General features: G+C 47.7%; 1 pseudogene across 1 annotated transcript in view; it reads left to right on the top strand.

Moving 5' to 3' along the window:
* LOC148476852 (uncharacterized) overlaps window positions 1-13,627 on the top strand; it is a 75,897-nt pseudogene that overhangs the window by 45,559 nt on the left and 16,711 nt on the right. The gene's annotated exons all lie outside the window — the stretch shown is intronic.

The raw sequence follows: 13,627 nt of genomic DNA, 5'->3' as shown, positions 1-13,627 counted from the left end.
CACCTCTCCGGTCAGCAGCTGAATGATCTTGTTGGTGAGGTCCAGGATCTTCTGGTCATTGTCTCTCTCTTGTATCAGAGAGTGACGTGGAGGCACCGTGATGGGGTTCTGGGTACTGCTCAGTCCTCCTGACACACAGGGACGGTTGTTGGGTGTCTCACACTCACCAGTTGTCTTCTTCACTACTATGTAATCCTGTATATTGGGGGAGACATCAATGAAAAGGTCAATTAAACGTCAACTAAATGGGGCTGTTTATTCAGGCGATAACTTGGATAACTTTGCATAATATGCAAGAAGACTATTTCACAATAACAAGTACTGTAACAATCCCCCATACACAGGAAAAAGTAGAGTATATAGAATCTCTTGCAGTTCTGACATATTTGAGTCAGTGACTAAAAGAAAAGAGCATACTGCGAGCAACATAATAAATCCCAACTCCAGTGAGAACTGTGGGACTTATACTATATCCGAGACCGGCTCCCTTCTGCTCGGTTATTACTTTAGATATAAGTGATGTCACTGTCATGCCCTCAGCCGTTCCTCTCCTCCTTGACCCTATCCCTTCCCGTCTCCTCTGTTACCTGTTTCTTTCTGCCTGTTCCCATCTTGCTCACCTCCTTAATCTCTCCCTATCATCTGGCACTGTCCCTTCTGCATTCAAACATGCCCTTGTCTCCCCCATTCTTAAAAAACCTACCCGTGATTCTAACATACTTTCCAACTATCGACCCATCTCTCTTCTCCCTTTTGCTTCCAAACTCCTTGAACTTATTGTTTACAACCGCCTTACTAAGTTTCTTTCCTCCCACTCCGTCCTTGACTCATTTCAATCTGGCTTCCGTTCTCTCCACTCCACTGAAACTGCCCTCACGAAAGTCAGCAACGACCTCCTTGCTGCCAAATCTAAGGGCCACTACTCTCTGCTCATTCTCCTTGACCTCTCTGCTGCATTTGACACTGTAGACCACCCTCTCCTCCTGCAAAGTACTTACTCTCTCGGTTTACGTGGCACTGCCCTCTCCTGGCTGTCTTCCTACCTCTCTGATCGTTCCTTCTCTGTGTCCTCTCATGACTCCTCTTCCCTCCCCATTTCCACTAACAGTAGGAGTTCCCCAAGGTTCTGTTCTTGGACCCCTCCTTTTCTCCCTATATAAGACCTCTTTATGTGAACTCATAAACTCCTTTGACCTCCAATATCATCTCTATGCTGATGATACTCAAATTTACCTTTACACCCGTGAACTCTCCCCCTCGCTCCTTACCCGTATCTCCAACTGTCTCTCTGCTGTCTCTTCACGGATGTCCCAGCGCTTTCTTAAACTTAACATGTCTAAGACTGAGCTGATCATCTTCCCACCCTCTTCCACTACATCACTTCCCAAAATTTCATTATTTATTGATGGCACAACTATCTCCTCTAGCCCCAAAGTGCGCTGTCTTGGAGTTATCCTAGACTCCTCCCTCTCCTTTAAACCACACATTCAGCACCTTTCACAGTCCTGCCGTTTCCACATAAAAAATATCTCCAGAATTAGACCCTTCCTCACCTAGGATGCCACTAAAACCCTCATCCACTCACTGGTCATCTCCAGATTGGACTACTGTAACCTTCTTCTAGCTGGCCTCCCAGTCTCTCACCTCTCTACACTACAATCGGTTCTCAATGCTGCTGCTCGACTCATCTTAATCTAGTGTTCACTCTAGCTCCGGCGGCAGGCAGGGCACCGGAGCTAGAGAGGGCAAGTTTGTGTGAGCGCCGAAGGCGCGCGCGTCCGAAAAAGGGGAGTGGCAACAGAAAGGGGGTGTGTCTATAAGATGCGTCCCCTTTTCGTCAGACTTGGGGGCGTGCCCGGCACTTACGGACGTGCCGGGCAGCCCCCAAGCGCTGCAGACAGTGAGAATAGATTTCCGGCGACTATTCTCCGGCGGGGACCGGGTCACCGCACATTTCTCCACCCGCGGGACACTGTGACCCACAGGTGAAGACGGCACCCGCAGTTTGTGATGGCAGGGCGCTTTTTGCCCTCCAGAAGGAGGGCAGGGCGCCGCGCCCCGCTAAAACAGCCTAGCGGGAACACTATTAATCTCCAGACGTTCTACATCTGCTTCCCCTCTCCTTCAAGCCCTACACTGGCTCCCCTTCCCCTCCAGATGCCAATTCAAGGTTCTTACACTCGCCTACAAAGCCCTCACCAAATACTCTCCCACATACATTTCTGACCTTCTCTCCCTTCACACTCCCGCCTGTCCACTTCGCTCAACAAATGCATGCCGCCTCTCTTGCCAACTGATTACTTCCTCCCACTCCCGCATCCAAGATTTTGCCCGTACTGCTCCCTACCTTTGGAATGCTCTCTCTCTCCCTATCAGACTCTCCACCTCTCTACAAATGTTCAAACGGGCTCTCAAGATTTACTACTTCATCATAGCCTTCCAGCTCTCATCCTATCCCACTTCATGCTCTTTCCTCCCCATCTTTCCCTTCTGTGTCACACCTGTCTGTCTGCCCCTCCCTTTTAGAATGTAAGCTCTCACGAGCAAGGACCTCTTCCCTCATGTGCTTCTCTTTACATTTTCTTCTACTCTTCACTCCCCATAAGGGCACCTAACACGTGACTGCCTACTCTCGGCTGCTTATTGTGAGTGTTTTAATCACTATTGCAGCAATGTATATAAATTGTGTCCTTGTCCTGCACTGCAATTTACTGTGTTACACTAGGAGGCGTCATCAGGGTAATACAAAGACCTATAAGCGGAGAGCAGACCGTCACATACTGTGGTCAGATACTACAGAGGACAAGCACTAGAGGAGCTCTAATACACTAGGAGGTGTCATCAGGGTAATACAATGACCTATAAGCGGAGAGCAGACAGTCACATACTGTGGTCAGATACTACAGAGGACAAGCACTAGAGGAGCTATAATACACTAGGAGGTATCAGGGTAATACAATGACCTATAAGCGGAGAGCAGACCGTCACATACTGTGGTCAGATACTACAGAGGACAAGCACTAGAGGAGCTCTAATACACTAGGAGGTATCAGGGTAATACAATGACCTATAAGTGGAGAGGAGACCGTCACATACTGTGGCCAGATACTACAGAGGACAAGCACTAGAGGAGCTCTAATACACTAGGAGGTGTCATCAGTGTAATATAATGACCTATAAGCGGAGAACACACCGTCACATACTGTGGTCAGATACTACAGAGGACAAGCACTAGAGGAGCTCTAATACACTAGGAGGTGTCATCAGGGTAATACAATGACCTTTAAGCGGAGAACAGACCGTCACATACTGTGGTCAGATACTACAGAGGACAAGCACTAGAGGAGCTCTAATACACTAGGAGGTGTCATCAGGGTAATACAATGACCTATAAGCGGAGAGCAGACCGTCACATACTGTGGTCAGATACTACAGAGGACAAGCACTAGAGGAGCTCTAATACACTAGGAGGTGACATCAGGGTAATACAATGACCTATAAGCGGAGAACAGACCGTCACATACTGTGGTCAGATACTACAGAGGACAAGCAGTAGAGGAGCTATAATACACTAGGAGGTGTCATCAGGGTAATACAATGACCGAAAAGTGGATTTACCTTCCGTGGAAATATATGTTATTACAGTAATGGTTTTTTGTACTGTAATTTCCCATCATGTAATACTGTATACACACGGTCACTGGACAGTCCGCCATGTAATACTGTATACACGCGGTCACTGGACAGTCCGCCATGTAATACTGTATACACGCGGTCACTGGACAGTCCACCATGTACTACTGTATACGCGCGGTCACTGGACAGTCCGCCATGTACTACTGTATACGCGCGGTCACTGGACAGTACGCCATGTAATACTGTATACACGCGGTCACTGGACAGTACGCCATGTAATACTGTATACACGCGGTCACTGGACAGTACGCCATGTAATACTGTATACACGCGGTCACTGGACAGTACGCCATGTAATACTGTATACACGCGGTCACTGGATAGTACGCCATGTAATACTGTATACACGCGGTCACTGGATAGTACGCCATGTAATACTGTATACACGCGGTCACTGGATAGTACGCCATGTACTACTGTATACACGCGGTCACTGGATAGTACGCCATGTACTACTGTATACACACGGTCACTGGATAGTACACCATGTAATACTGTATACACACGGTCACTGGATAGTATAGCATACCATGTAATACTGTATACACACGGTCACTGGATAGTATACCATGTAATACTGTATACACACGGTCACTGGCTAGTATACCATGTAATACTGTATACACACGGTCACTGGCTAGTATACCATGTAATACTGTATACACAGTCACTGGCTAGTATACCATGTAATACTGTATACACAGTCACTGGATAGTATACCATGTAATACTGTATACACACGGTCACTGGATAGTATATCATGTAATACTGTATACACACGGTCACTGGATAGTACACCATGTAATACTGTATACACACGGTCACTGGATAGTATAGCATACCATGTAATACTGTATACACACGGTCACTGGATAGTATACCATGTAATACTGTATACACACGGTCACTGGATAGTATACCATGTAATACTGTATACACACGGTCACTGGCTAGTATACCATGTAATACTGTATACACAGTCACTGGCTAGTATACCATGTAATACTGTATACACAGTCACTGGATAGTATACCATGTAATACTGTATACACACGGTCACTGGATAGTATACCATGTAATACTGTATACACACGGTCACTGGATAGTATACCAAGTAATACTGTATACACACGGTCACTGGATAGTATACCATGTAATACTGTATACTAGGGGTGAGCGGGTTCGGATTTCTGAAATCCGAACCCCCCCGAGCCCCCCCGATCCGAGTCCGATCCGAGTCAGGCTCGACTTTTCCCGCCTGACTCGGATCTGAAATCGAGGCAAAACGTCATCATCCCGCCTTCCGAGTCTCGCGGGTTTTGGATCCTATATAAGGTACCCGCGTCGGCGCCATTTTCTCACTCGGCTGTGGACAGTGAAGAGGGAGGGTGGGAGTTAGGGCTGTGTAGTGTAGTGTAGTGTAGTGCTGCTGTTGTCCACTACTTCAAAGTCCATAGGGGCTGGCTGTGTTGTGCTGTGCTGCTGTTGTTAATAGGGGCTGTGTCCACTACTTCAAAGTCCATAGGGGCTGGCTGGACTGTGTTGTGCAGTCAGTTCTCCATAGGGGCTGTGTCCACTCCAAAGTCCTGTGCAGTGTCCCAGACCTAAAGGGGTGCTGTAGTGTTGTCCAGGGGGTGCTCTGTCCATCAGGGGTGCTCCCCCCAAGTGCTAAAAAAATAATATATTTTCTGTGTTTGTGAATTGTGTGCGCAGTAGCCGCACGTGCATCAACAAAGTAGTGCCAAGCGTGCGCCTGTGTCATAAGTAAAGGGCCGGCTGGCTTGACCGTTAAGGGTGCTGTAACCCCCGAAAGTACACTCCAGTCCAAACCAAAAAAAAAATTATTTTCTGTGTTTGTGAATTGTGTGCGCAGTAGCCGCACGTGCATCAACAAAGTAGTGCCAAGCGTGCGCCTGTGTCATAAGTAAAGGGCCGGCTGGCTTGACCGTTAAGGGTGCTGTAACCCCCGAAAGTACACTCCAGTCCAAACCAAAAAAAAATTATTTTCTGTGTTTGTGAATTGTGTGCGCAGTAGCCGCACGTGCATCAACAAAGTAGTGCCAAGCGTGCGCCTGTGTCATAAGTAAAGGGCCGGCTGGCTTGACCGTTAAAGGGTGCTGTAACCCCCAAAGTACACTCCAGTCCAAACCAAAAAAAAAATTATTTTCTGTGTTTAGCCGCACGTATATATCAAATCGATATAACATAAATGGAGGACCAAACTTTCTCCGATAAAAATAAAATAGAGAAAGATCAAGAACCACTTCCTCCTAGTGCTGAAGCTGCTGCCACTAGTCATGACATAGACGATAACATGCCATCAACGTCGTCTGCCAAGGCCGATGCCCAATGTCATAGTAGAGGGCACATACAATCCCAAATGGCAAAGTTCAGGAAAATGACCTTGAAAAAGACATTTAAATCAGCTGAAGAGAAACGTAAACTTGCCAATATGCCATTTACGACACGGAGTGGCAAGGAACGGCTAAGGTCGATCCCTAGTATGTTCATGACTAGTGGTTCAGCTTCACATGACGATGGAAGCCCTCCTCCCACTAAAAAAATCAAAAGAGTTAAGCTGGCAAAAGCACAGCGAAGAACTGTGCTTTCTAAGAAGATATCACAAATCCCCAAGGAGAGTCCAAGTGTGGTGGTGGTTGCGATGCCTGACCTTCCCAGCACTGGACGGGAAGAGGTGGCTCTTTCCACCATTTGCACGCCCCCTGCAAGTGCTGAAAGGAGCACCCACAGTCCACTTGCTGATATGCAAATTGAAGATGTCACTGTTGAAGTACAACAGGATGAGGATACTGGTGTAGCTGGCGCTGAGGAGGAAGTTGGCGAGGAGGATTCTGATGGTGATGTGGTTTGTTTAAATCAGGCTCCGGGGGAGACAGTTGTTGTCCGTGGGATGAAAAAGCCCATCACGGTCATGCCTGGGCAGAAGACCAAACATTCCACCTCTTTGGTCTGGCAATATTTCTATCCAAATCCGGACAACAACTGTCTTGCCATATGTACCATATGTAAAGGTGAAATAAGTAGGGGTAGGGACGTCAACCACCTAGGAACATCCTCCCTTATACGGCACCTGCAGCGCGTTCATAAAAAGTTACTGTCAAGTTCAGAAACTTTGGCTAAGACCGTAAGCAGTCCAGGGACACCTAAATCCCGTTGTCCTGTTGTATCCAAGCGCCTGCAAACCACACCGTCAACTCCCTCCTCGTCAATTTCCTCCTTAGTCAGGATCGGAAGTAGTCCTGCAGGCCATGTCACTGGCATGACTGACTCTCCTATCCGTGATTCCTCTGGAGGATCCTGCATTGCTACGCCTACTGCTGCCGCTGCTGCTGTTGCTGCTGCTGGGAGTCGTTCATCATCCCAGAGAGGAAGTAGGAACACCACTACTTTTACTAAACAATTGACCCTCCAACAGTCCTTAGCGAGGAGGATGAAGTACGACAGCAGCCATCCTGAAGCAAAACGTATAACTGAGGCCTTGACTGCTATGTTGGTGTTAGACGTGCGTCCGGTATCCGCCATTAGTGCAGTGGGATTTAGACAATTGATGGAGGTAGTGTGTCCCCGGTTCCAAATCCCGTCTAGATTCCACTTCACTAGGCAGGCGATACCGAGACTGTACAGAAACGTCAGAAAAAGTGTCCTCAGTGTCCTGAAAAATGCCGTTGTACACAATGTCCACTTAACCACGGACATGTGGACAAGTGGAACAGGGCAGACTAAGGACTATATGACTGTGACAGCCCACTGGGTAGATGTATCACCTTACGCAGCAACAGCAGCAGCGTCACCAGTAGCAGCATCTCAGAAACGCCAGCTCGTTACAAGGCAGGCTACGCTGTGTATCACCGGTTTCAGTAAGAGGCACACCGCCGACAACCTCTTAGAGAAACTGAGGGAAATCATCGCCCAGTGGCTTACCCCACTTAGACTCTCCTGGGGATTTGTGATATCTGACAACGCCACCAATATTGTGCGGGCATTACATCTGGGCAAATTCCAGCACGTCCCATGTTTTGCTCACACAATAAACTTGGTGGTGCAGAATTTTCTGAAAAGCGACAGGGGCGTGCAGGAGACGCTTTGGGTGGCCCGAAAAATTTCTGGCCACTTTCGCCATTCAGCGACTGCGTGCCGAAGACTGGAGCGCCAGCAAACACTCTTGAACCTGCCCCGCCATCACCTGAAGCAAGAGGTTGTGACGCGGTGGAACTCAACCCTCTATATGCTTCAGAGGATGGAGGAGCAGCAAAAGGCCATACAAGCCTATACATCCACCTATGACATAGGCAAAGGAGGGGGTATGCACCTGACTCAAGCGCAGTGGAGAATGATTTCCGTGTTGTGCAAGGTTCTCCAGCCCTTCGAACTTGCCACACGTGAAGTCAGTTCAGACACAGCCAGCTTGAGTCAGGTCATTCCCCTCATCAGGCTTTTGCAGAAGCAGCTGGAGAAAGTGAAGGAGGAGCTAAGACGGAGCGATTCCGCTCGGCATGTGGGACTTGTGGATGAAGCCCTTCATTCACTTTGCCAGGATTCCAGGGTGGTCAATCTGTTGAAATCAGACCACTACATTTTGGCCACCGTGCTTGATCCTAGGTTTAAAGCCTATGTGGTGTCTCTCTTTCCGGCCGACACAAGCCTGCAGAGGTGCAAAGACCTGCTGGTGAACACACTGTCAGCTGAAGCGGAACGTGACACGTCAACGGCTCCTTCTTCATTTTCTCCCGCAACTGGGGCTGCCAGGAAAAAACTTAGGTATCCTAAGCAACCCGCTGGCGGTGATGCAGGGCAGGCAGGACCAAGTTTGGACATCTGGTCCGGACTGAAGGACCTGGCAACAATTTCTGACATGTCTACTGTCACTGCATATGATACTGTCACCATTGACAGAATGGTGGAGGATTACATCGGTGACAGCATCCAAGTAGGCATGTCAGACAGTCCATACCTGTACTGGCAGGAAAAAGAGGCAATTTGGAGGCCCCTGTACAAGCTGGCTCTATTTTACCTGAGTTGCCCCCCCTCCAGTGTGTACTCCGAAAGAGTGTTTAGTGCAGCCGGGAACCTTGTCAGCGAAAGGCGTAGGAGGTTGCTTCCACAGAATGTGGAGAAGATGATGTTCATCAAAATGAATTATCAGCTCTTCCAGGGAGACCAGCCTCCAGAAGGTACAGAGGGACCTGTGGTGGTGGATTCAAGTGGGGACGAGTTAATACTTTGTGAGGATGAGGATGTACACACTGAAGAGGGTGAGGAATCGGTGGATGAGGAGGATGAGGATGACATCTTGCCTCCGTAGAGCCAGTTTGTGCAGGGACACATTAATTGCCAGCTTGTTTTGTGGGGGCCCAAACGAACCAATCATTTCAGCCACAGTTGTGTGGCAGACCCTGGCGCTGAAATGATTGATTTGTTAAAGTGTGCATGTCCTGTTTATACAACATAAGGGTGGGTGGGAGGGCCCAAGGACAATTCCATCTTGCACTTCTTTTTTTTCTTTGCATTATGTACAGTTTGGGGCCTAGTTTTTCTAACTGCCATCCTGTCTGCCACTGCAGTGTCACTCCTAGATGGGTCACGTGTTTGTGCCGCCCACTCGTGTCGCTTAGCATAGTCATCCAGCTACCTCGGTGCAACCTTTTGGACATGAAAACACTATTGTGAGGTGTGAGGTGTTCAGAATAGACTGGAAATGAGTGGAAATTAAGGTTATTGAGGTTAATAATAGCATAGGAGCAGAGAAACCAACAAATTCTGTGATTTTAGCTGTTTTTATGCTTTTTAAAAAAAAAATACAGATCCAAAACACAAAACCCAGAACCCAAAACACGGAAGGGTGGTTTTGGCAAAACCAATCCAGATCCAAAACACGAAGAAAGATCCAGATCCAAAACCAAAACACAAAACACGAAAAGTGGCCGGTGCACACCCCTACTGTATACACACGGTCACTGGATAGTATACCATGTAATACTGTATACACACGGTCACTGAATAGTATACCATGTAATACTGTATACACACGGTCACTGGATAGGATACCATTATAATTGCAGGAGAAGGGTGAGGAGTTATTTGTGTATTACAGTAACTGTCTATGGGTGATATCTCTGTTGTATTGTGTTTATTGTAATGGAATATTGGTCATTGCTCTTATATAGTATAAAGATGCTGTAAATATACTATTATTGTGTAGTCAGTAACCTGTTATAGGAAGAAGCAGCCACTTGTACAACGACCCCTGACATAGAAGGAGCAGGTATTAAGGAAAGGTCTCCATATAGCTGTATATATTATTACACATCAGTACACTGCTCCCAGGTAAGTGCACACGGGATACTCACACTATCTATTAGATAAGCTGGGGTGGGGGCACTAATCACTAATTCCTCAAAAAGAGGGGTCCATCATCATTTAAGTCGCCCAATGATAGTAGTATAACGCTCTCTATGATGGTTACACGGCGACTCTCCGTCCTGCCCATGGTGATCCGCGTAACCCCAACACTTCTCCAACATGATGGTGTGACAGCAGGTGCCCCAGAGCCCCCCACATTCTGTAATGCTGGGGAGGGGCTTTACTAGGCCACACCCACTGATGCTACATTTTAGCGGTGAGACCATGTGTCATTGCCCCATTTTCCGTCACACTGGGGGGAATCCCTGCACTCCGGCAGCTACTGACAGCCCCCAGCCCCCTCCCAACACTAAATAGCCGCCGCGCATATGCACAATGTAACAATTTTTAGGGAATCTCTATTCAAAAACATGTGGTTGTAGCTGGCGCTGCCAGGGGAGAGGGAATAGTACCAAGGGCAGGTGCTGGAATGGGCATCTCAGTGCTACACAGAGGGTACAGCTGCCCGTTCCTGCCATCACTTCCCCTCATTTTGTACGCTGACCCGTGCCCAGTCCCTGATCTGCTCAGTGTCAGTAATGCTGATGGGCAGGATGCGGGGGCCAGGGACAGAACCCATGTAATAGATGGTAGGGATCATGTAGGGATCCTGACTGACTAGATATGGTGCGGCCATCTTGTCACAGGACTGCTCCCTGTGACCCCAGCTCTTACCATGGTGTCAGCCAGTGACCCTCAGTGATGTAACACCCCAGGGTAACCCCACACCTGCATAAGCCCCAGGCTGGCGGTGACGAAACTGTGCCAGTATACATGGTGGGTGCAATGGCTGGTGTCTCACATGTGAGACAGTGGGGATTGGGCAGAGGGGGCACATGAGACAGTGGGGGTTGGGCAGAGGAGGCACTTAAGACAGTGGGGGGTGGGCAGAGGGGGCACATGAGAGTGGGGGGTGGGCAGAGGGGGCACATGAGACAGTGACTTTATAGACAAAGCCTTGCCTAGCCTATGAATTCCATCATGCTATCTTACATCCCCATCCCTTCCATTGCATGGTACCCCTGCCCACCAGCTTCCCCCTCACAATGCCATCTGCCCCACATGCTCCCAGCTTCCCCCCCACACTGCCATCTGCCCCACATGCTCCCAGCTTCCCCCTCACACTGCCATCTGCCCCACATGCCCCTGCTTCCCCCCCACACTGCCATCTGCCCCACATGCCCCCAGCTTCCCCCCCACACTGCCATCTGCCCATGCCCCCAGCTTCCCCCCCACACTGCCATCTGCCCCACATGCCCCCAGTTTCCCCCACACATGCCCCCAGCTTCCCCCTACACTGCCATCTGCCCCCCATGCCCCAGCTTCCCCCCCCCCCCACACTGCCATCTGCCCCCCATGCCCCCAGCGCCTTCTCTGACCTTAGTCTCTTCCAACGCAGCCTGCAAGACCCGGGAACTCTGTGTGTGGTCTCATCCCATGATTCAACGCTACCTGATGACGTCAGAAGAAACGAACCAATACCCTGCCAATCACACCCAACTTCTCGGCTGTGCGTTCCACGTTACTTCCGGTCTGTGCATTCCACCTTACTTCCGGATTCTGCGTTCCACTTTTCTTTCGGGATGTGCGTTCCAATCTACTTCCGGGCTGTGCGTTCCACATTACTTCCGGGCTGTGCGTTTCACACACAGAAAATGTGATCTCACCCATTGCTGCACCTTCCGGGTGTCCGGCCCAGAGTGTCCGGCAGCAGCAGGTAACGGTGTCCTACTATACAGGGAGAGCAGCATGTGGTGTCCTGTTTTTATTATTATACAGGGGGAGCAGCCTGTGGTGTCCTGTTATAATTACTATACAGGGGGAGCAGCCTGTGGTGTCCTGTTATTATAATTATACAGGGGGAGCAACCTGTGGTGTCCTGTTATTATTTTTATTATTATTATACAGGGGAGCAGCCTGTGGTGTCCTATTATTATTATACAGGGTAGCAGCCTGTGGTGTCCTGTTATTATAATTATACAGGGGGAGCAACCTGTGGTGTCCTGTTATTATTTTTATTATTATTATACAGGGGAGCAGCCTGTGGTGTCCTATTATTATTATACAGGGAGAGCAGCCGGTGGTGTCCTGTGATTAATATTATACAGGGGGAGCAGCCTGTGGTGTCCCGTTATTATTATTAAACAGGGGGAGTGACCTGTGGTGTCCTGTTATTAATATTTTACAGTGGGAGCAGCCCGTGGTGTCCTGTTATTATTATTATATAGGGAGAGTGACCTGTGGTGTCCTGTTATTATTATACAGGGGGAGCAGCCTGGGGTGTCTTGTTATTATTCAATTAGTTTGGAAAACGGCAGGGTTTTTTTTTCGACATTGGTGAAAACGGACAATTTTTGACAAAAGAAACATCGGAAATGGCTGATTTTCCCCAAATAACAGCGGAAACAGCAAACAGGTGAAAATGGAGAAAAAAGTTTTCTCCATCCGAGATCAGGAGAAAAAAAAGCCAAAACTCTATTTATGGCTAAAAGTCAGGGGATTTCTTTCAGGAACCTTTGGACACCCCCCTCCCCCCTTCATGATAAATTAACCCCCCAAAAATTTGAAAGTTGCGGACGTTGGTGAAAAACGACTGTGCAAAATTTGGGTGGAAATGTTTTTTTTAACATGATAGAGCTATTTTTTTTCCAGGAAATTACTGTCCCACGTAAATTGGGAGAACGTTAAAATGGGCGCAAGTATATTTTCATGTTGTAAAAATGCAATTTTAAAAACCTTTAATAAACCGCCTGCTGCGTCTGCATGTGATGTTTAAAACACTTGACGCATCCATATTGCCCCCCCAAAAATTAGATCCAGTATGTTAAAGTCATTTTTATTTATTTTTGTTTTCACCCAAGATTTGCGCTGCAGTTTTTTGCCAAAGTACGCAGCTTAAGAAACATATTGGGGGTAATTTATCATTAGGGGGATGTCCAAAGGGTTCTGAAAGAAATCCCCATATTTTTAGCAAAAAATAGGGATTTTTGTTTTTGCCGTTTTCTGGCGAATGTCGACCGTTTTCGCCGCTAATTGAATACGGCCCTAACTCTGCAGAGTGTTCCTGTAACAGAGTATTAGGATTCTAAACCAAATAAGCGAGGAGAAATAGACTGCGCACATTAGCGGCAGCACTAAAGGAGTGCTAAAAAGAGGTCATCCACCTCTCAAAAGGTACAATAAAACAAAGACCAAGCACCCCTACTCCTGTGCACAGCTAATAAACAATTCAATATATATTGATCAAAGCTAATGGTATTTGAGTGAACTAATCAATATAAAATAGATGGTAGGCGCTCTCAGGGTATTCCTCTAACTTACTCAACCACTAGCAGCTTACTCTATGAGGTGTTCCAACCTCCTATGATTATGGTAGTAATTATGGGGGAAGGGTAAGCGCTCTGTGGTATAATAGATAATATGAATGTATACTATGAAATTACAGCCAACACACATAATTTCATAGTATACATTCATATTCTCTATTATATTATAGAGCGCTTACCCTTCC

The sequence above is a fragment of the Taudactylus pleione genome, unplaced genomic scaffold, assembly GCF_031769625.1.
Source record: "Taudactylus pleione unplaced genomic scaffold, aTauple2 ptg000768l, whole genome shotgun sequence".
Lineage (NCBI taxonomy): Eukaryota > Metazoa > Chordata > Amphibia > Anura > Myobatrachidae > Taudactylus > Taudactylus pleione.
The sequence above is the reverse complement of the archived record's forward strand: the minus strand, read 5'-3'. Positions and strand labels throughout refer to the sequence as shown.